A 23,984-nucleotide genomic window follows, 5' to 3' on the forward strand; every position below is an offset into this window, starting at 1 on the left:
GCATACAGTATCAAGATTCTCTGTGTATTTTTCATCTTTGTGCAGCTTTATTTTAACTTCTATTTCTTTTATTTTTACTTTTACTTTTTGAGACAGGTTCTCTGTATATCTTTGTCCTGGAATAACTCTGTAGACCAGGCTGTCTTTGAACTCACAAAGATCCTTCCATCTCTGCCTCCCAGGCATTGGGATTAAAGGTGTATGCTACCACACCTTGAAATCACAGAGCTCTGTCTGTCTCTGACTCCTAGGCATTGGAATTAAAGGCATGTGCTGCCACACCTTGAAGTCACAGAGGTCAATCTACCTCTGCCTCCCTAGTGTTGGAATTAAAGGTGTATACTACCACACCCAACTTCTCTATTTTTTTCTTTACCTTAAGAACTTTAACAATTTTTAAGCCTGAATATATTTTTAAACACACTGTAAACCATTTAGATTTTCTTCATCATGAGTCCTTATGGAGAGGATTAAAGCCATGACTTTGATGGCTGGATACAGCCCATTCTTTAGCTTTCCAGCCTCATGGCAGAGGTACTGCTGGAGCCATTTTTATTGCCACAACTCTATGGCATTTCAAGGTCCCTGCCAGCAAGCAAGCTGCAGCATTCTGCTCACAGACCACACTGTTGGGCTGCCTGCCTGAAAGAGTCAGAGTTTGCCCTGGCAGAACGGCCCAGAAAGCCTGCATTTTAAATTGGCACAGCTTTTTTTCCTGCTACAACTGAAAACCGAAAAGCATGCATTCATCTTTTCATCAACAACTTTTAAGTGTTTAATGGTAGGACCTCTTAAAAGAGCTGCAGGGTTTTGCAGCTAAAGCTGAGTCAGGAAGCCTCTTGTAGATGAGACCGCTTGCTTGCCTCTAGCAAGCAGAGCAGACACAAGAAATTGCTGCCACCAAGAAAACATGCTTTACTCTATTCTTTCCCAAGCTTTCTCAGGCTTTCTGTGGACTCAGTTATCCACGTCTGGGCGCCATTTGTAGTAAGGGGTGAATAGGCCTGCTTTTCATCCTGCCCAGCTCCCTCATGGTTAGCTTTACACCCGAAATAACAACACACAAACTCCCTGGCCCATTATCTGTAGCCTCTTATCAGCTAATTCTCACATCTTGATTAACCCATTTCTAATAATCTATGTAGCACCACGAGGTGGTGGCTTACCGGGAAGGATCTTAACCTGCTTTCATCTTGGAGAGGAGAGCTATAGCGTCTGCCCCGCTTCCCTTCTTCCCAGCATTCTGTTCTGACTACTCCACTCACCTACATTCTGATCTATCAGGCCAAACAGTTTCTTTATTAATTAACCAGTGAAAGCAACAGATAGACAGACAACCCTCCTCTATCATCTGTAACAATTCCATTAGCCTGTACTCATTCGAACTTCATGTACCCTTTCCATTTCCTGTACCCATTCCAACTTCCTGTACCCCTTCAATTTCCTGTACCAATGCTATTTTCCTGACCCAATCCATTTTCCTGTACCAATTCCAACATCCTGTACCCCTTAAAATACCTACAACCATTCCAACTTCCTGTATCCATTTCATTTTCCCGTACCCATTCCATATTCCTGTACCCATTCCATTTCCTGGCCCATTCAATTTTCCTGTACCCATTCCAACTTCATAACCCATTCAATTTTCCTGTACTTCTTCCATTTCCTGTACCTATTCCAACATCCTGTAGCCCTAACAATTCCTATACCGATTTCAACAACTCGTATCCATTCCATTATTCTGTACCCATTCCATTTTCCTGTACCAATTCCAACATCCTGAAACTCTTCCATTTCCTGTACACATTCCAACATTCTGTACCATTCCATTTTCCTGTACCCATTACATTGTCAGGTACTCTTGCAATTTTACTGTACCATTGCATTTTCCTGTACCCATTCAAATAATCATAAAAACATGCTGTAACCCTTTCATTTCCTGTGCCAATGCCAACATCCTGTACTCATTGCATTTTTCTGCACCTATACCAACATCCTGTAACCCTCCCAATTCCTATACCCCAGTGAACATTCAGTACAAATTCCAATTTTTTGTACCCATTACAACATCCTGAAACCCATCCATTTCCTGTACCAATTCCAACACTTGTACCCTTTACATTTTCCATTACATTGTCAGGTATTCTTTCAATTTTCCTGAACCCATTCAATTTTCCTGTACCTATTCCTACATCCTGTAATCCTTCCATTTCCTGTACCCATGGAACATCCTGTACCCAATTCATTTTTTTGTACCCATTCCAACATCCTATACATTTTCCTGTATCCATTCCATTGTCCAGTAGTCTTTCAATTTTCTTGTCACTATCCCATTTTCCGATACCTATTGAACATTCTGTAACCCTTCCATTTCCTACACCAATGCAAACATCCAGTACCCATCCAATTTTCCTTTACCCATTGCAAAATCCTGAAACCCTTCTAGTTCCTATACCGATGCAATCATCCTGTACCCATTTCATTTTCCTTTACCCATTCCAACATCCTGAAACCCTTTCATTTCCTGAACCCTTGCCAACATCCTCTACCCATTCCTTTTTCCTGAACCTATGCCAATATCCTGAAATCGTTATATTTCCTGCACCCATCCAACATCCTGTACCCACTACATATGCCTGTGCCCATTCCAACATCCTGAAACCCTTCCATATCCTATACCCATGCCAACATCCTGTACCCATTACATTTTCCTATACCCTTTGCAACATCCTGAATACCTTCGATTTCCTGTATTCGTGCCAACATCCCATACCCATTCCATTTTCCTGTACCCATTGCAACATCCCGAAACCCTTCCATTTCCTATACCCATGCCATCATCCTGTACCCATTCCATTTTCCTGTATCTATTACAACATCCTGAAACCCTTCCATTTCCTGTACCCTTGCCAAATCCTGTACCCACTTCATTTTCCTGTACCCATTGCAACATCCCGAAACCCTTCCATTTCCTTTTTTAAAAAAATATTTATTTATTATGTATACAATATTCTGTCTGTGTGCATGTATGCAGGCCAGAAGAGGGCACCAGACCATTTTACAGATGGTAGTGAGCCACCATGTGGTAGCCGGGAATTAAAAACAGGACCTTTGGAAGAACAGGCAATGCTCTTAACCACTGAGCCATCACTCCAGCCCAAACCCTTCCATTTCCTATACCCATTCCAACATCCTGTACCCATTCCATTTTCCTTTACACATTCCAGCAATCTTGTCTACTTCCAATATCCAGTAGGATAACCATATGTTTTTCTTTGGTTCACCTTATTTAGCTTCTCTAGGATCATGAATTATAGGCTCAATATCCTATATTTATACCTAAAAACCAATTATGAAGTAAGTACATCTCATGTTCATCTCTTTGGGTCTGGGTTACCTCACTCAGGATAGTGTTTTCTATTTCCAACCATTTGCATGCAAAATACAAGATGTCGGGTTTTTTTTCTGCTGAATAGTACTCTAATATGTACATATTCCACACTTTCTTCATCCATTCTTCCATTGAAGGGCATCTAGGTTGTTTGGCTATTACAAATAATGCTGCTATGAACATAGTTGAACAAATACATTTGTAGTATGATAAGGCATCTCTTGCGTATATTCCCAAGGGTGGTATTGCTGGGTCCTGGGGTAGTTTGATCCCAAATTACCTGAGAAACCACCACACTGCTTTCCATAGTGGTTGCACAAGTTTGCATTCCCACCAGCAATGGATGAGTGTACCCCTTACTCCACATCCTCTCCAGCAAAGGCTATCATTGGTGTTTTTGATTTTAGCCATTCTGACACGTGTAAGATGGTATCTCTTTTTTAATTTTTTTTATTCTTCTTTAATTAAAATTTCCAACTGCTCCCTGTTTCCCATTTCCCTCCCCCTCCTCCCACATACTGCCCCCTCCCCCCGCTCCCCTCCCCCTATCCCCACTCCTCTTCTCCTCCCCCCAGTCCATTCCCCCTCCCTCTCGATACTGAAGAGCAGTCCAAATTCCCTGCCCTACAGGAAGACCAAGGTCCTCCCACTTCTATCTAGGTCCAGGAAGGTGAGCATCCAAACAGGCTAAGCTCCCACAAAGCCAGTTCATGTATTAGGATCGAAACCTAGTGCCATTGTCCTTGGCTTCTCATCAGCCTTCATTGTCCGCCATGTTCAGAGAGTCCAGTTTCAACCCATGCTTATTCAGTCCCAGTCCAGCTGGCCTTGGAGAGCTCCCAATAGATCATTTCCACTGTCACAGTGGGTGGGTGCACACCTCGTGGTCCTGATTTCCTTGCTCATGTTCTCCCTCCTTCTGCTCCTCATTTGGACCTTAAGAGCTCAGACCGTTGCTCCAAATTGGGTCTCTGTCTCTCTCTCGATCCATCGCTAGATGAAAGTTCCTGTGCCATTCTCCTTGGCCTCTCATCAGCTCTCATTGTCCGCCACATTCAGGGAGTCCGGTTTATCCCATGTTTTTTCAGTAGCAGTCCAGCCGGCCTTGGTGAGCTCCTAATAGATCGGCCCCACTGTCTCAGTGGTTGGGTGCACCCCTCATGGTCCTGACTTCCTTGTTCATGTTCTCTCTCCTTCTGCTCCTCATTATAACTTTGGGAGCTCGGTCCGGTGTTCCAGTATGGGTCTCTGTCTCTATCTCCATCCATCGCTAGATGAAGGTTCTATGGCGATATGCAAGATATTCATCAGTATGATTATAGGATAGGTTCATTTCAGGTTCCCTATCCTCAGGTGCCCCAATGAACTAACTGGGGACATTGCCCTGGGCATCTGGTAGCCATTCCAAGTGTAAGTCTCTTGCCAGCCCTTAGGTGGCTCCCTTAACTAAGGTATGAGTTTCCCTGCTCCCCTATCCAACCTTCCTTTATCCCCAATCACCCCGATTCCCCCAGTTCCCCTCATCCTCTCCTTCACACTTTTCTCTCCCCATCACCCCTCATCCCCATCCCACCCCACCCCCAAGATTCCAATTTTTTGCCCATCAATCTTGTCTATTTCCCATAGCTGGGAAGATATCTGTATGTTTTTCCTTGGGTTTACCCTCTTGTTTAGCTTCTTTAGGATCACAAATTATAGACTCAGTGGCCCCTATCCATGGCTAGAAACCAATTATGAGTGAGTACATCCCATGATCTTCTTTTTGGGTCTGGGTTACCTCACTCAGGATCGTATTTTCTATTTCCATCCATTTGCATGCAAAATTCGAGAAGTCATTGTTTTTTACCGCAGAGTAGTACTCTAATGTGTATATATTCCACACTTTCTTCATCCATTCTTCCATTGAAGGGCATCTAGGTTGCTTCCAGGTTCTGGCTATTACAAATAATGCTGCTATGAACATAGTTGGACAAATGCTTTTGTCATATGATAGGGCATCTCTTGGGTATATTCCCAAGAGTGCTATTGCTGGGTCCAGGGGTAGGTTGATCCCAATTTTTCTGAGAAACCGCCGCACTGATTTCCAAAGTGGTTGCACAAGTTTGCAGTCCCACCAGCAATGGATGAGGGTACCCCTTTCTACACAACCTCTCCAGCAAAGGCTATCCTTGGTGTTTTTGATTTTAGCCATTCTGACAGGTGTAAGATGATATCTCAAAGTTGTTTTGATTTGCATTTCTCTGATCGCTAAGGAGGTTGAGCATGACCTTAAGTGTCTTTTGGCCATTTGAACGTCTTCTGTTGAGAATTCTCTGTTCAGTTCATGCCCCATTTTGTAATTGGGTTAATTAGCATTTTAAAGTCTAGTTTCTTGAGTTCTTTATATATTTTGGAGATCAGACATATGTTTGTTGCAGCGTTGGTGAAGATCTTCTCCCAGTCAGTAGGTTGCCTTTTTGTCTTAGTGACAGTGTCCTTTGCTTTACAGAAGCTTCTCAGTTACAGGAGGTCCCATTTATTTAATGTTGCCCTTAAAGTCTGTGCTGCTAGGGTTATATGTAGCAAGTGGTCTTCTGTGCCCATATATTGTAGAGTAATTCCCACTTTCCATTCTATCAGGTTAAGTGTATTCAGACTGATATTGGGGTCTTTAAAGTGCCAAGATGATGAAACCTTCCATTTCCTGTCACCATGCAAACATCCCACACAAATTCCACTTTACTGTACCCATTCCAACATCCTGAAACCCTTCGATTTCCTGTACCCATGATAACATCTTGTACCCACTCCATTTTCCTGTACCCATTGCAACATCCTGAAACCCTTCCATTTCTGTACCCATGCCAACCAAAATCCTGTACCCATTCAATTTTCCTGTACCCCTTCCAACATCCTGAAACCCTTCAATTTCCTGTACCCATGCAAACATCCTGTACCCATTCAATTGTCCTTTACCCATAACACCATCCGGAAACCATTCCATTTCCTGTACCCATACCAACATCCTGTACCCATTCCATTTTCCTGTCCCCATTACACTAGGTTGACACACTTACATTTCCTGTATCCATGCCAAAATCCATACCGATTCCATTTTCCTGTACCCTTGCAAAATCCAGAAAACCTTCCGTTTCCTATAACAATGCCAATATCCTGTACCCATTTCATTTTTCTGTACCCATTCAAACATCCTGAATCCATTTCATTTCCTGTACTCATGCCAAAATCCTGTACCCAATTCATTTACCTGTACCCAACCCAACAATCCGAAACCCTTCTATTTCCTGTAACTATGCCAACATACTTTACCGATGCCATTTTCTTGTACCCTTCTAAAATCCCGAAACCATTCCATTTCGTATACCCATGCCAATATCCTGTACCTATTCCATTTTCCTTTGCCCATTCCACCTTCCTGAAACCCTACCATTTACTGTACAATACCAACATGCTGTACCCAGTTTATTTTAATATACCAATTCAAATATCCTGAAACCCTCACATTGCCTGTACCCATGTCAAAATCCTGCACCCATTCCATTTCCCTGTATACTTGCAAAGACCAGAAACACTTCCATTTCCTATACGCATGTCAATATCCTGTACTCATTCCAATTTCCTGTACCCCTTCCAAAATCTTGAAGTCCTTTCATTTTCTGTACCCATGCCACCAGCCTGTACCCTTTTAATTTACCTGTACCCAGTCCAAATCCTGAAATCCTTCCATTTCCTGTACCCATGCCTCCTTCCTGTACCCTTTTAATTTACCTGTACCAAATAAAAATCCTGAAACCCTTCCATTTCCTGTACCCATGGCAATTTCCTGTACCCATTTCGTTTACCTGTACCCAATCCAACATCCTGAAATCCTTCATTTCCTGGACCCATGCCACCATCCTGTACCCTCTTAATTTACCTGAACCTAATCCAAAATCCTGAAACCCTTCCATATCCTGTACCCATGCCAATTTCCTGTACCCATTGTAACATGCCGAAAACCTTCCATTTCCTACACCCATGTCAATATCCTATACCCATTCCATCTTCCCGTACCCCTTCCAACATCCTGAAGCCTTCATTTCCTGTACCCAAGCCACCATCATGTACACTTTTTTTTATTTTTATTCTTTTTTAATTAAAATTAACACCTGTCCCCGTTTCCCATTTCCCTCCCCCTCCTCCCAAATAATGCCCCTCCCCCGACTCCCCTTTCCCTATCCCCACTCCTCTTCTCCTCCACCACTCCATTCCCCCTCCCTCTCAATACTGAAGGGCAGTACAAATACCCTGCCCTGCGGGAAGACCAAGGTCCTCCCACTTCTATATAGGTCCAGGAAGGTGAGCGTCCAAACAGGCTAAGCTCCCACATAGCCAGTTCATGTATTAGGATCGAAACCTAGTGCCATTGTCCTTGGCTTCTCATCAGCCTTCATTGGCCGCCATGTTCAGAGAGTCCAGTTTCAACCCATGCTTATTCAGTCCCAGTCCAGCTGGCCTTGGTGGGCTCCCAATAAATCAGTTCCAATGTCACAGTGGGTGGGTGCACCCCTCGTGGTCCTGACTTCCTTGCTCATGTTCTCCCTCCTTCTGCTCCTCATTTGGACCTTAAGAGCTCAGACCATTGCTCCAAATTAAGTCTCTGTCTCTATCCCGATCCATCGCCAGATGAAGGTTCTAAGGTGATATGTAAGATATTCATCACTATAGGATAGGATCATTTCAGGTTCCCTCTCCTCAGTTGCCCAAGGTACCAGCTGGGGACATCTCCCTGGACACGGGCAAGCCCCTCTAGAGTCAAGTCTCTTGCCAACCCTAAGATGGCTCCCTATACTTAGGATATATACTTCACTGCTCCCGTATCCATCCATCCTATATCCTAACCATCCCAATCCCTCAAGCTCCTCCCATCCTCCCCTTCTCACGTTTCTCATCCCATTTCCCCTTAGCCCCAAGCCACCTCACCGGCTAGTTCCCAGTTTTTGCCCGGCAATCTTGTCTATTTCCCTTTCCAGGTGGATGAATATACGATTTTCTTTGGGTTCACTTTCTTATTTAGCTTCTCTAGGATCACAAATTATATGCTCAATGTCCTTTATTTATGGCTAGAAACCAATTATGAGTGAGTACATCCCAATTTCCTCTCTTTGGTTCTGGGATACCTCACCCAGGATAGTATTTTCTATTTCCATCCATTTGCATGCAAAATTCGAGAAGTCATTGTTTTTTACCGCTGAGTAGTACTCTAATATGTATATATTCCACACTTTCTTCATCCATTCCTCCATTGAAGGGCATCTAGGTAGTTTCCAGGTTCTGGCTATTACAAATAATGCTGCTAGAACAGAGTTGAACAGATACTTTTGTCATATGATAGGGCGTCTCTTGGGTATATTCCCAAGAGTGGTATTACTGGATCTTGGGGTAGATTGATCCCAAATTTCCTGAGAAATCGCCACACTGATTTCCAAAGTGGTTGCACAAGTTTGCATTCCCACCAGCAATGGATCAGTGTGCCCCCTCCTCCACAACCTCTCCAGCAAAAGCTATCCTTGGTGTTTTTGATTTTAGCCATTCTGACAGGTGTAAGATGGTATCTCAAAGTTGTTTTAATTTGCATTTCCCTTATGGCTAAGGAGGTTGAGCATGACCTTAAGTGTCTTTTGGCCATTTGAATTTCCTTTGTTGAGAATTCTCTGTTCAGTTCAGTGCCCCATTTTTTTATTGTGTTCATTAGCATTTTAAAGTCTAGTTTCTTGAGTTCTTTATATATTTTGGAGATCAGACCTTTGTCTGTTGCAGGGTTGGTGAAGATCTTCTCCCAGTCAGTGGGTTGCCTTTTTGTCTTAGTGACAGTGTCCTTTGCTTTACAGAAGCTTCTCAGTTTCAGGAGGTCCCATTTATTCAATGTTGTCCTTAATCTCTGTGCTGCTGGAGATAAACGTAGGAAGTGATCTCCTGTACCCATATGTTGTAGAGTACTTCCCACTTTTTCTTCTATCAGGTTAAGTGTGTTCAGACTGATATTGAGGTCTTTAATCCATTTGGACTTGAGTTTTGTGCATGGCGATACATACGGATCTATTTTCATTCTTCTACACGTTGACAACCAGTTCTGCCAGCACCATTTGTTGAAGATGCTCTCTTTTTTCCATTGAATACTTTTAGCTCCTTTATCAAAAATCAGGTGTTCATATGTTTATGGGTTAAAATCGGGGTCTTCTACTCGGTTCCATTGATCGACTTCTCTGTTTTTATGCCAATACCAAGCTGTTTTCAATACTGAAGCTCTGTAATAGAGTTTGAAGTCAGGGATGGTAATGCCTCCAGACGATCCTTTATTATATAAGATTGTTTTGGCTATCCTGGGTTTTTTGTTTTTCCATATATAGTTGATTAATGTCCTCTCAAGCTCTGTGAAGAATTTTGATGGGATTTTAATTGGGATAGCATTGAATCTATAAATTGCCCTTGGTAGAATTGCCATTTTTACTATGTTGATCCTCCCAATCCAAGAGCAAGGGAGATCCTTCCATTTTCTGGTATCCTCCTCAATTTCTTTCTTGTCAAATAGAACCTTCACTTCCTTGGTTAGGGTTACCCCAAGATATTTTATGCTATTTGTGGCTATCGTGAAGGGTGATGCTTCTCTGATTTCCCCCTCTGCTTCCTTATTTTTTGGAATGGATCTTGTATCCTGCAACGCTACTAAAGGTGTTTGTCAGCTGTAGGAGTTCTTTGCTGGAGTTTTTGGGGTCGCTTATGTACACTATCATATCGTCTGCAAATGATGAAAGTTTAACTTCTTCCTTTCCAATTTGAATCCCTTTGATCCCCTTATGTTGTCTTATTGCTATCGCTAGAATTTCAAGCACTATATTAAAGAGGTATGGAGAGAGCGGACAGCCTTGTCGTGTTCCTGATTTTAGCAGAATAGCTTTGAGATACTCTCCATTTAATTTGATGTTAGCTGTCGGCTTGCTATAAATAGCTTTTATTATACTTAGGTACGACCCTTGTATCCCTAATCTCTCTAAGACCTTTATCATAAAGGGATGTTGAATTTTGTCAAATGCTTTTTCAGCATCTAATGAATTGATCATATGGTTTTATTCTTTCAGTTTATTTATATGATGGATTACATTGATAGATTTTCGTATGTTGAACCAGCCCTGCATCTCTGGGATGAAGCCTACTTGATCATAATGGATAAATTTTCTAATGTGTTCTTGGATTCGGTTTGCCAGTATTTTATTGAGTATCTTTGCATCGATGTTCATGAGAGAGATTGGCCTGTAGTTCTCTTTCTTTGTTGTATCTTTGTGTGGTTTTGGTATCAGAGTGACTGCAGCTTCATAAAAGGAATTTGGCAATGACTTCTCTGTTTCTATATTGTGAAATACCTTAAGGAGTATAGGTATTAGGTCTTCTTGGAAGTTCTGGTAGAATTCTGCATTGAAGCCGTCTGGACCTGGGCTTTTTTTGGTAGGGAGGTTTTTTATAACAACTTCTAATTCTTCACGACTAACAGGTTTATTTAGGTTGTTCACCTGGTCCTGGTTTAACTTTGGTATATGGTACTTATCTAAAAAAGTGTCCATTTCTTTTACATTTTCCAATTTTGTGGCATACAGGCTTTTGTAGTAAGATCTAATGATTCTCTGAATTTCCTCTGTATCTGTGGTTACGTCTCCCTTTTCGTTTCTGATCTTGTTAATTTGCGTATTCTCTCTCCGCCGTTTGATTAGTTTGGATAGGGGTTTATCAATCTTATTGATTTTCTCCAAGAACCAGCTTTTTGTTTCATTGATTCTTTGGATTGTTTTCTGTGTTTCTATTTTGTTGATTTCAGCCCTCAGTTTGATTATTTCCAGTCTTCTACTTCTCCTAGGTGAGTCTGCTTCTTTTTTTTCTAGAGCTTTCAGGTGGGCTATTAATTCTCCAATGTGTGCTTTCTCCGTTTTCTTTAAGTGGGCGCTTAATGCTATGAACTTTCCTCTTAGCACTGCTTTCATAGTGTCCCATAGGTTTGAGTATGTTTAGTCTTCATTTTCATTGAATTCAAGAAAGACTTTAATTTCTTTCTTTATTTCTTCCTTGATCCAGGTGTGGTTCAGGAGTTGACTGTCCAGTTTCCATGAGTTTACGATCTGGAGATAGCATTGTTGTTAAATTCTAACTTTAATCCATGGTGATCTGATAAGATACAGGTGGTTACTAATATTTTTTTTTAACTGTGTAAGTTTGCTTTGTTACCGAGTATGTGGTCTATTTTCGAAAAGGTTCCATGAGCTGCAGAGAAGAAGGTATATTCATTCCTATTTGAGTGGAATGTTCTATAGATGTCTGTTAAGTCCATTTGATTCATTACCTTCATTAATTCTCTTATTTCTCTGTTAGGTTTCTGTCTGATTGACCTGTCCATTGGTGAGAGAGGAGTGTTGAAATCTCCTACTATTAGTGTGTGTGGTTTGATGACTGCCTTGAGTTTTAGTAATGTTTCTTTTACATAAGTGGGTGGTTTTATTTTAGGGGCATAGATATTAAGGATTGAGACTTCATCCTGATGAATTGTTCCTGGTATGAGTAAAAAATGTCCCTCTCCATCTCTTCTGATTGATTTTAGTTTGAAGTCAACTTTCTTAGAAATTAGTATGGCCACACCTGCTTGTTTCCTAGGTCCGTTTGCTTGATAAACCTTTTCCCAGCCCTTTACTCTGAGTAGATGTCTGTCTTTGTAATTGAGGTGTGTTTCTTGAGCAGAATGTTGGATCCTGTTTTCGTATCCAATCTCTTAGCCTGTGCCTCTTTATAGGTGAGTTGAGTCCATTGATATTAAGTGATATTAACGACCAGTGGTTGTTAACTCCGGTCATTTTTCCTTTCTTTCTTTCTTTTCATAGTAGGGTTTGTGTGTTTCCCTTCTTCAAGTTGTGCTAGTGAAGGGTCATTAGATGTCTGAGTTATTGTGGGCATTGTTGGACTCCTTGGGTTGTGATTTTCCTTCAATTACTTTCTGTAAGGCTGGATTTGTGGCTACATATTGTTTAAATTTGTTTTTATCCTGGAAAATTTTGTTTTCTCCATTTATAGTGAATGAAAGCTTGGTTGGGTATAGTAGTCTGGGCTTGCATCCATGGTCTCTTAGTTTCTGCAGTACATCTATCCACAACCTTCTGGCTTTCATGGTTTCCATAGAGAAGTCTGGTGTAAGTCTGATAGGTTTACCTTTATAGGTAACTTGACCTTTTTCCTTTGCAGCTCTTAATATTCTTTTTTTATTCTGTATGTTTTGTGTTTTGATTATTATATGACGAGGAGATTTTTTTTTTGATCCAGTCGATTTGATGTTCTGTATGCTTCTTGGACCTTCAATGTAATATCTTTCTTAAGGTTGGGAAAGTTTTCTTCTATAATTTTATTAAGTATATTTTCTGGACCATTGAGCTGAACTTCTTCTCCTTCTTCTATCCCTATATTCTTAGGTTTGGTCTTTTTATTGTGTCCCAGATTTCCTGAATGTTTTGTGATGAGAATTTGTTGGTTTTGCTGTTTTCTTTGATCAGTGTGCTTATTTTCTCTATGGTATCTTCAGTGTCTGAGATTCTTTCTTCTATTTCTTGTAATCTGTTGGTAGTACTTGACTCTGTAGTTCCTGTTCGTTTATCCAGATTTTACATCTCCATCCTTCCCTCGGTTTGTGTTTTCTTTATTACTTCCACTTCATTCTTCAAGTCTTGAACCGTTTCCCTTACCTGTTTGATTACTTTTTCTTGTTTCTCTTGGTTTTCTTGGGTATCTTTGAGAGATTTATTCATTTCCTCTACCTTTTTGTTTGTAATCTCTAATTGAATATGGCAGTTTTACACCTCCTGTTTAAGGTCCTCTATTATTTTCATATAATTCACTTTTGGGTCGAATTCTTCTAATTCTTCTGGAATAGGGTGTACAATTCTTCTTATTTCGGAATTCCTGGATTCTGGTGATGTCACGTTGCCTTTCAGGCTGTTGGAGGAATTCTTGCATTGGCACCTGCCCATCTTTTCCTTCAAATGGAGCCAGGAGAGGCCTGGTGTCTTGGTCCAGTCTTTGTTGTGACTAACTCTCTGGGTGTCTCTCCTCAGTGTAGGGGCAGGAACCGTTCACTTCCAGATGGACTCCTCAACACCAAAACATGAACGTCTGGTAGTCCAATGACCCACGGACAAAAGAGCGAATGCAGGGGGTAGGTGGGGGGTCGAATAGAACACAGGCGAACCTGCAGCACAGGCTGGAGGTGCCTGTGCCCCCTTTCGGGGTTGTTGAGGCCTGCCCGGTAGGCAGGCACTCACTGCTCTGGGTGGGTAGCCTTAGTGTAGGAGCAGGAAGCTGATCCTCAGCAAAGAACCTTGCAGAGAAGGCAGGCTTGGGGGACGGGGCACGTGTGTAGGAAAGAAAGCCCTGCAGCAGGAGCTGGGGGAAGGGGGTTTGTGCTCTCTTCCGGGACAGTCCACCCCAGGATAGCACACACTCACCCGTCCAGATGGAATTTCTCAGCACCTACACAGGGACACCTGGTAGCCCAAAGAGCCAGGGACCAAGGGAAGAAGGAGGCAGGCAGGGCAGGTCCAGGAGAGCACAGCAGACCCTGCAGCCCCAGCAGCAGGGGCCCGAACTCCCTAGCGGGGACCTTGAGGCCTGCCTGCTAGTCAGGCACTCACTGCTCTGGGTGGGTAACCTTCATCATGTACATTTTTAAAGTATGTGTAGGCAATCCAAAAATTGAAAAATCCTTCCATTTCCTGTGCCCATGCAATTTCCTGTACCCATTCCAACATCCTGAATAATTTTCATTTCCTGTACCCATGCCTACATCCTGTACCCATTTTATTTACCTGTACCCAATCCAACATCCTGAAGTCATTTCATTTCCTGTAACCATGCCACCATCCTGTACACTTTTAATTTACCTGTACCAAATCCAAAATCCTGAAACCCTTCCATTTCCTGTACCTATGCCAATTTCCTGTACCCATTCCATTTTCCTGTACCCATTCCAACATCCTGAATACCTTTAATTTCCAGTACCCATGCCAACATCTTGTACACTTTTCATTTACGTGTACCCAATCAAACATCCTGAAACCCTTCAATTTCCTTTACCCATGCCACCATCCTGTACCCTTTTAATTTACCTGAACCCAAATCAAAATTGAAACCATTCCATTTACTATACCCATGTCAATATCCTGTACCCATTCCATTTTCCTGTACCCTATCCAACATCCTGAAATGCTTCAATGTCCTGTACCCATGCCAATTTCCTGTACCTATTCCAACAACCCAAAACCCTTCCATTTCCTATACCCATGTCAATATCCTGTACCCATTCCATCTTCCTGTACCGCTTCCAACATCCTGAATACCTTTCATTTCTTGTACCCATGCAACCATCCTGTTCCCTTTAAATTTACCAGTACCCAATCCAACATCCTAAAACCCTTCCATTTCCTGTACCCATGCCAATTTCCTGTACCCATTCCATTTTGCTGTATCCATTCCAACATCCTGAATACCTTCAATTACCAGTACCCATGCCAACTTCCTGTACCCATTTAATTTACCTGTACCCATTAAAATATCCTGTAATCCTTCCATTTCCTGTACCCATGCCAACATCCTTTACCGATTCTATTTTCCTATAACCTTGCAAAATACTAAAACCCTTCCATTTCCTATACCAATGTCAATATCCTATAACAATTCTATCTTCCTGTACCCCTTCCAATATCCTGAATACTTTTCATTTCCTGTACCCATGCTAACATCCTGTACCTATTTCATTTACCTGTACCCAATACAACATCCTGAAAGCTTTCAGTTTCCTTTACCCATGCCACCAACCTGTACTCTTTTAATTTACCTATACCCAATACAAAATCCTGAAACTATTCCGTTTTCTATACCCATGTCAATATCCTGTAACCATTCCATTTTCCTGTAGACATGCCAACATCCTGTACCCATTTCATTTTCCGGTACTCTATCCAACATCTTCACACCCTTCAATGATCTTTACCAATGCCAATTTCCTGTACCTAGTCCAACAACACGAAACCCTTCCATTTCCTATACCCATGTCAATATCCTGTACCCATTCCATCATCCTGTACTCCTTCCAACATCCTGAAGCCCTTTCATTTCCTGTACCCATGTCACCACCCTGTACCCTTTTAATTTACCTGTACCCAATCGAAAATCCTGAAACTCTTCCATTTCCTGTACCCATGCCAATTTCCTGTACCCATTCCATTTTCCTGTACCCATTCCAACATCCTGAATACATTTCATTTCCTATACCCATGCCAACATTCTGTAACCATTTCATTTACCTGTACCCAATCAAACATCCTGAAACCCTTCAATTTCCTGTACCCATGCCAATTTCCTATACACATTCCACATCTTGAAATCCTTCTATTTCCTATACACATGTCAATATCCTGTACCCATTCCATCTTCCTGTACGCCATCCAACATCGTGAAGCCCATTAATTTCCTGTACCCATGCCACCATCCTGTACCCTATTAATTTACCTGTACCCAATCCAAAATCCTGAAACCCTTCCATTTCCTGTACCCATGCCACCATCCAGTACCCTTTTAATTTACCCTACCCATACCAAAATCCTGAAATCCTTCCAATTCCTGTACCCATGTCAACATCCTTTACCGATTCTTTTTTCCTGTAACCTTGCAATATACTGAAAGTCATCCATTTCTTATACCCATATCAATATCCTGTAACGATCCCATCTTTTTGTTCCAATTCACACATCTTGAAGCCCTTTCATTTCCTGTACCCATGCAACCATCATTTACCATTTTAATTTACCTGTACCCAACACAAAATCCTGAAAACCTTCCATTTCCTGTACCCATGCCAATTTCCTGTACCAATTCCATTATCCTGTACCCATTCCAACATCCTGAAAAGTTATCATTTCCTGTACCCATGCCAACATCCTGTACCCATTTCATTCACCTGTACCCAATCCAACATACTGAAACCCTTCAATTTCCTTTACCCATGCCAACATCCTGTACCCATTCCATCATCCCGAAACCCTTCCATTTCCTATACACATGTCAATATCCTGTACCCATTGCATTTTCCTGTATCCCTTCCAAAATCCTGAAGCCCTTTCATTTCCTGTACCCTTGCCACCATCCTGTACCATTTAATTTACCTGTACCAAATACAAAATCCTGAAACCCTTACATTTCCTGTACCCATGTCATTTTCTGTACCCAATCCATTATCTTGTACCCATTCCATTTTCCTGTACCCATTCCACCTTCCTGCAACCCTTTAATTTCCTGTACCCATTGCAATATCCTGTACCCATTCCTTTTTCCTGTAACCATTACACCTTCCTGCAACCCTTCAATTTAGTGTACCCATGCAAATTTCCTGTATCTCTCCCAACATCACAAAACCCTTCCATTTCCTGTACCCGTGCCAATTTCCTGTAACCATTCCATTTTACTGTACCCATTCCAACATCCTGAAACCCTTCAATTTCCTGTACCCATGCCAATTTCCTGTACCCATTCCATTTTCCTGTACCCATTCCACCTTCCTGCAACCCTTACAATTCCTGTACCCATGCCTATACCCTGTACCCACTCCATTTTCCTTTACACATTCCAATATCATGAATACATTACATTTCCTGTACCCATGCCAACATCCTGTACACATTTCATTCACCTGTACCCAATCCAACATCCTGAAACCGTTCCATATCCTGTACCCATGTGAATTTCCTTGACCCATTCCACATCCTGAAACCCTTCCATTTCCTATACGCATGTCACTATCCTTTACCCATTCCATCATCCTGAACCCCTTATAAAATCCTGAAGCCCTTTCATTTCTTGTACCCATTCCACCATCCTATACCGTTTAATTTACCTGTACCCAATCCAAAATCCTGAAACCCTTCCATTTCCTGTACCCATGTCAATTTACTGTACCCATTCCATTTTCCATTAACCATTCCACCTTCCTGCAACCCTTCCATTTCCTGTACCCATGCCAAAACCCTGTACCCATTGCATTTACCTGTACCCAATCAAAATCCTGAAACCCTTCCATTTCCTGTACACATGTCAATTTCCTGAACCTATTCCAACATCCCGAAACCCTTCCATTTCCTGTACCTGTGCCAATTTCCTGTAACCATTCCATTTTCCTGTACCCATTCCAACATCCTGAAACCCTTCCATTTCCTGTACCCATGCCAATTTCCTGTACCCATTCCATTTTCCTGTACCCATTCCACCTTCCTGCAACCCTTACAATTCCTGTACCCATGCCTATACCCTGTACCCACTCCATTTTCCTTTACCCATTCCAATATCATGAATACATTACATTTCCTGTACCCATGCCAACATCCTGTACACATTTCATTCACCTGTACCCAATCCAACATCCTGAAACCGTTCCATATCCTGTACCCATGTGAATTTCCTTGACCCATTCCACATCCTGAAACCCTTCCATTTCCTATACGCATGTCACTATCCTTTACCCATTCCATCGTCCTGAACCCCTTCCAAAATCCTGAAGCCCTTTCATTTCTTGTACCCATTCCACCATCCTATACTGTTTAATTTACCTGTACCCAATCCAAAATCCTGAAACCCTTCCATTTCCTGTACCCATGTAAATTTCCTGTACCCATTCCAATTTCCTGTAACCATTCCACCTTCCTGCAATTCTTCCATTTCCTGTACCCATGCCAAAACCCTGTACCCATTCCATTTACCTGTACCCAATCAAAATCCTGAAACCCTTCCATTTCCTGTACACATGTCAATTTCCTGAACCTATTCCAACATCCCGAAACCCTTCCATTTCCTGTACCTGTGGCAATTTCCTGTAACCATTCCATTTTCCTGTCCCCATTACAACATCCTGAAACCTTTCCATTTCCTGTACCCATGCCAATTTCCTGTACCCATTCCATTTTCCTGTACCCATTCCAACATTCTGCAACACTTACATTTCCTGTACCCATGCCAAAACCCTGTACCCATTCCATTTTCCTGTACCCACTCCAATATCCTGAAACCTTTCAATTTTCTTTACCCATGCCAATTTCCTGTACATATTCCAACATCCCAAAACCCTTCCATTTCCTATACCTGAGCCAATTTCCTGTAACCATTCCATTGTCCTGTACCCATTCCAAAATCCAGAAACCCTTCCATTTCCGGTACCTGTTCCAATTTTCTGTAACCATTACATTTTCCTGTACCCATCCCAACATCCTGAAACCTTTCCATTTCCTGTACCCATGCCAATTTCCTGTACCCATTACATTTTCCTGTACCGATTCCACCTTCCTGCAACCCTTACATTTCCTGACACTGTACACATTCCATTTTCCTGTATCCAATCAAAATCCTGAATCCCTTCCATTTCCTGTAACCATGTCAATTTCCTGACCATGTTCCAACATCCCAAAACCCTTCCATTTCCTGTACCTGTGCCAATTTTCTGTAACCATTCCATTTTCCTGTACCCATTTCAACATACTGAAACCCTTCCATTTCCTGTACCCATGCCAATTTCCTGTACCCATTCCGTTTTCCTGTACCCATTCCAACTTCCTGCAACCCTTACATTTCCTGTACCCATGCCTATATCCTGTACCCATTCCATTTTCCTTTACCCATTCCAATATCCTGAATACATTTCATTTCCTGTACCCATGCCAACATCCTCTACCCATTTCATTCACCTGTACCCAATCCAACAACCAGAAATGCTTCAATATCCTATACCCATGTCAATTTCCTGTACCAATTCCACGTTCCTGCAACCCTTACAATTCCTGTACCCATGCCAAAACCCTGTACCCATTCCATTTTCCTGTACCCAATCAAAATGCTGAAACCCTTCCATTTGTTCTACCCATGTCAATTTCCTGAACCTATTCCAACATCCTGAAACCCTTCCATTTCCTGTACCTGTGCCAATTTCCTGTAACCATTCCATTTTCCTGTACCCATTCCAACATCCTGAAACCCTTCCATTTCCTGTACCCATGCCAATTTCCTGAACCCATTCCATTTTCCTGTACACATTCAAACTTCCTGCAACCCTTTAATTTCCTGTACCCATTGGAATATCCTGTACCCATTCCTTTTTCCTGTAGCCATTACACCTTCCTGCAACCCTTCAATTTAGTGTACCCATGCAAATTTCCCGTATCTCTTCCAACATCCCAAAACCCTTCCATTTCCTGTACCCGTGCCAATTTCCTGTAACCATTCCATTTTACTGTACCCATTCCAACATCCTGAAACCTTTCCATTTCCTGTACCCATGCCAATTTCCTGTACCCATTCCATTTTCCTGTACCCATTCCACCTTCCTGCAACCCTTACAATTCCTGTACCCATGCCTATACCCTGTACCCACTCCATTTTCCTTTACCCATTCCAATATCATGAATACATTACATTTCCTGTACCCATGCCAACATCCTGTACACATTTCATTTTCCTGTACCCAATCCAACATCCTGAAACCGTTCCATATCCTGTACCCATGTGAATTTCCTTGACCCATTCCAAATCCTGAAACCCTTCCATTTCCTATACGCATGTCATTATCCTTTACCCATTCCATCGTTCTGAGCCCCTTCCAAAATCCTGAAGCCCTTTCATTTCTTCTACCCATGCCACCATTCTATACTGTTTAATTTACCTGTACCCAATCCAAAATCCTGAAACCCTTCCAATTCCTGTACCCATGTATATTTCCTATACCCATTCCATTTTCCTGTACCCATTCCACCTTCCTGCAATCCTTCCATTTCCTGTACCCATGCCAAAACCCTGTACCCATTCCATTTACCTGTACCCAATCAAAATCCTGAAACCCTTCCATTTCCTGTACACATGTCAATTTCCTGAAACTATTCCAACATCCCGAAATCCTTCCATTTCCTGTACCTGTGCCAATTTCCTGTAACCATTCCATTTTCCTGTCCCTATTACAACATCCTGAAACCTTTCCATTTCCTGTACCCATGCCAGTTTCCTGTACCCATTCCATTTTCCAGTACCCATTCCAACATTCTGCAACCCTTACATTTCCTGTACCCATGCCAAAAGCCTGTACCCATTCCATTTTCCTGTACCCACTCCAATATCCTGAAACCTTTCAATTTTCTTTACCCATGCCAATTTCCTGTACATATTCCAACATCCCAAAACCCTTCCATTTCCTATACCTGAGCCAATTTCCTGTAACCATTCCATTTTTCTGTACCCATTCCAAAATCCAGAAACCCTTCCATTTCCTGTACCTATTCCAATTTTCTGTAACCATTACATTTTCCTGTACCCATCCCAATGTCCTGAAACCTTTCCATTTCCTGTACCCATGCCAATTTCCTGTACCCATTACATTTTCCTGTACCGATTCCACCTTCCTGCAACCCTTACATTTCCTGTACACTGTACACATTCCATTTTCCTGTATCCAATCAAAATCCTGAATCCCTTCCATTTCCTGTAACCATGTCAATTTCCTGACCATGTTCCAACATCCCAAAACCCTTCCATTTCCTGTACCTGTGCCAATTTTCTGTAACCATTCCATTTTCCTGTACCCATTTCAACATACTGAAACCCTTCCATTTCCTGTACCCATGCCAATTTCCTGTACCCATTCCGTTTTCCTGTACCCATTCCAACTTCCTGCAACCCTTACATTTCCTGTACCCATGCCTATATCCTGTACCCATTCCATTTTCCTTTACCCATTCCAATATCCTGAATACATTTCATTTCCTGTACCCATGCCAACATCCTCTACCCATTTCATTCACCTGTACCCAATCCAACAACCAGAAATGCTTCAATATCCTATACCCATGTCAATTTCCTGTACCAATTCCACGTTCCTGCAACCCTTACAATTCCTGTACCCATGCCAAAACCCTGTACCCATTCCATTTTCCTGTACCCAATCAAAATGCTGAAACCCTTCCATTTGTTCTACCCATGTCAATTTCCTGAACCTATTCCAACATCCTGAAACCCTTCCATTTCCTGTACCTGTGCCAATTTCCTGTAACCATTCCATTTTCCTGTACCCATTCCAACATCCTGAAACCCTTCCATTTCCTGTACCCATGCCAATTTCCTGAACCCATTCCATTTTCCTGTACACATTCAAACTTCCTGCAACCCTTTAATTTCCTGTACCCATTGGAATATCCTGTACCCATTCCTTTTTCCTGTAGCCATTACACCTTCCTGCAACCCTTCAATTTAGTGTACCCATGCAAATTTCCCGTATCTCTTCCAACATCCCAAAACCCTTCCATTTCCTGTACCCGTGCCAATTTCCTGTAACCATTCCATTTTACTGTACCCATTCCAACATCCTGAAACCTTTCCATTTCCTGTACCCATGCCAATTTCCTGTACCCATTCCATTTTCCTGTACCCATTCCACCTTCCTGCAACCCTTACAATTCCTGTACCCATGCCTATACCCTGTACCCACTCCATTTTCCTTTACCCATTCCAATATCATGAATACATTACATTTCCTGTACCCATGCCAACATCCTGTACACATTTCATTTTCCTGTACCCAATCCAACATCCTGAAACCGTTCCATATCCTGTACCCATGTGAATTTCCTTGACCCATTCCAAATCCTGAAACCCTTCCATTTCCTATACGCATGTCATTATCCTTTACCCATTCCATCGTTCTGAGCCCCTTCCAAAATCCTGAAGCCCTTTCATTTCTTCTACCCATGCCACCATCCTATACTGTTTAATTTACCTGTACCCAATCCAAAATCCTGAAACCCTTCCAATTCCTGTACCCATGTATATTTCCTATACCCATTCCATTTTCCTGTACCCATTCCACCTTCCTGCAATCCTTCCATTTCCTGTACCCATGCCAAAACCCTGTACCCATTCCATTTACCTGTACCCAATCAAAATCCTGAAACCCTTCCATTTCCTGTACACATGTCAATTTCCTGAAACTATTCCAACATCCCGAAATCCTTCCATTTCCTGTACCTGTGCCAATTTCCTGTAACCATTCCATTTTCCTGTCCCCATTACAACATCCTGAAACCTTTCCATTTCCTGTACCCATGCCAGTTTCCTGTACCCATTCCATTTTCCAGTACCCATTCCAACATTCTGCAACCCTTACATTTCCTGTACCCATGCCAAAAGCCTGTACCCATTCCATTTTCCTGTACCCACTCCAATATCCTGAAACCTTTCAATTTTCTTTACCCATGCCAATTTCCTGTACATATTCCAACATCCCAAAACCCTTCCATTTCCTATACCTGAGCCAATTTCCTGTAACCATTCCATTTTCCTGTACCCATTCCAAAATCCAGAAACCCTTCCATTTCCTGTACCTATTCCAATTTTCTGTAACCATTACATTTTCCTGTACCCATCCCAATGTCCTGAAACCTTTCCATTTCCTGTACCCATGCCAATTTCCTGTACCCATTACATTTTCCTGTACCGATTCCACCTTCCTGCAACCCTTACATTTCCTGTACACTATACACATTCCATTTTCCTGTATCCAATCAAAATCCTGAATCCCTTCCATTTCCTGTAACCATGTCAATTTCCTGACCCTGTTACAACATCCCAAAACCCTTCCATTTCCTGTACCTGTGCCAATTTTCTGTAACCATTTCATTTTCCTGTACCCACTCCAATATCCTGAAACCCTTCCATTTCCTTTACCCATGCCAATTTCCTATACCTTTTCCAAAATCCCGAAACCATTCCATTTCCTGTACCCGTGCCAATTTCCTGTAACCCTTCAATTTCCTTTACCCTTGCCAATTTCCTATACCCATTCCATCATCCCAAAACCCTTCCATTTCCTGTACCCGTGCCAATTTCCTGTAACCATTCCATTTTCCTGTCGCCATTCCAACATCCAAAAAATCCTTCCATGGTACCCATGCAAAAACTTTGTACCCATTCCATTTTCCTGTACCCAATGAAAATCCTGAAACCCTTCCATTTCCTGTAACCATGTATATTTCCTGAACCTATACCAACATCCCAAAATCATTCCATTTCCTATACCCGTGCGAATTTCCTGTAACCATTCCATTTTCCTGTCTGCTTCCAACATCCTGAAAGCCTTACATTTCCTGTACCCATGCCAATTTCCTGTACCCATTTCATTTTCCTGTACCCACTCCAATATTCCGAAACCCTTCTATTTCCTGTACCCATGCCAATTTCCTGTACCCATTCCATTTTCCTGTACCCATTCCACCTTCCTGCAACCCTTACATTTCCTGTACCCATGCCAATACCCTGTACCCATTCCATTTTCCTGTACCCACTCCAATATCCTGAAACCCTTCCATTTCCTTTACCCATGCCAATTTCCTATACCTTTTCCAACATCCCGAAAGGATTCCATTTCCTGTACCCGTGCCAATTTCCTGTAACCACACCATTTTCCTGTACTCATTCCAACATCCTGAAACCCTTCCATTTCCGGTACCCA

This window comes from Chionomys nivalis, chromosome 20, assembly GCF_950005125.1.
Source record: "Chionomys nivalis chromosome 20, mChiNiv1.1, whole genome shotgun sequence".
Classification (NCBI taxonomy): domain Eukaryota; kingdom Metazoa; phylum Chordata; class Mammalia; order Rodentia; family Cricetidae; genus Chionomys; species Chionomys nivalis.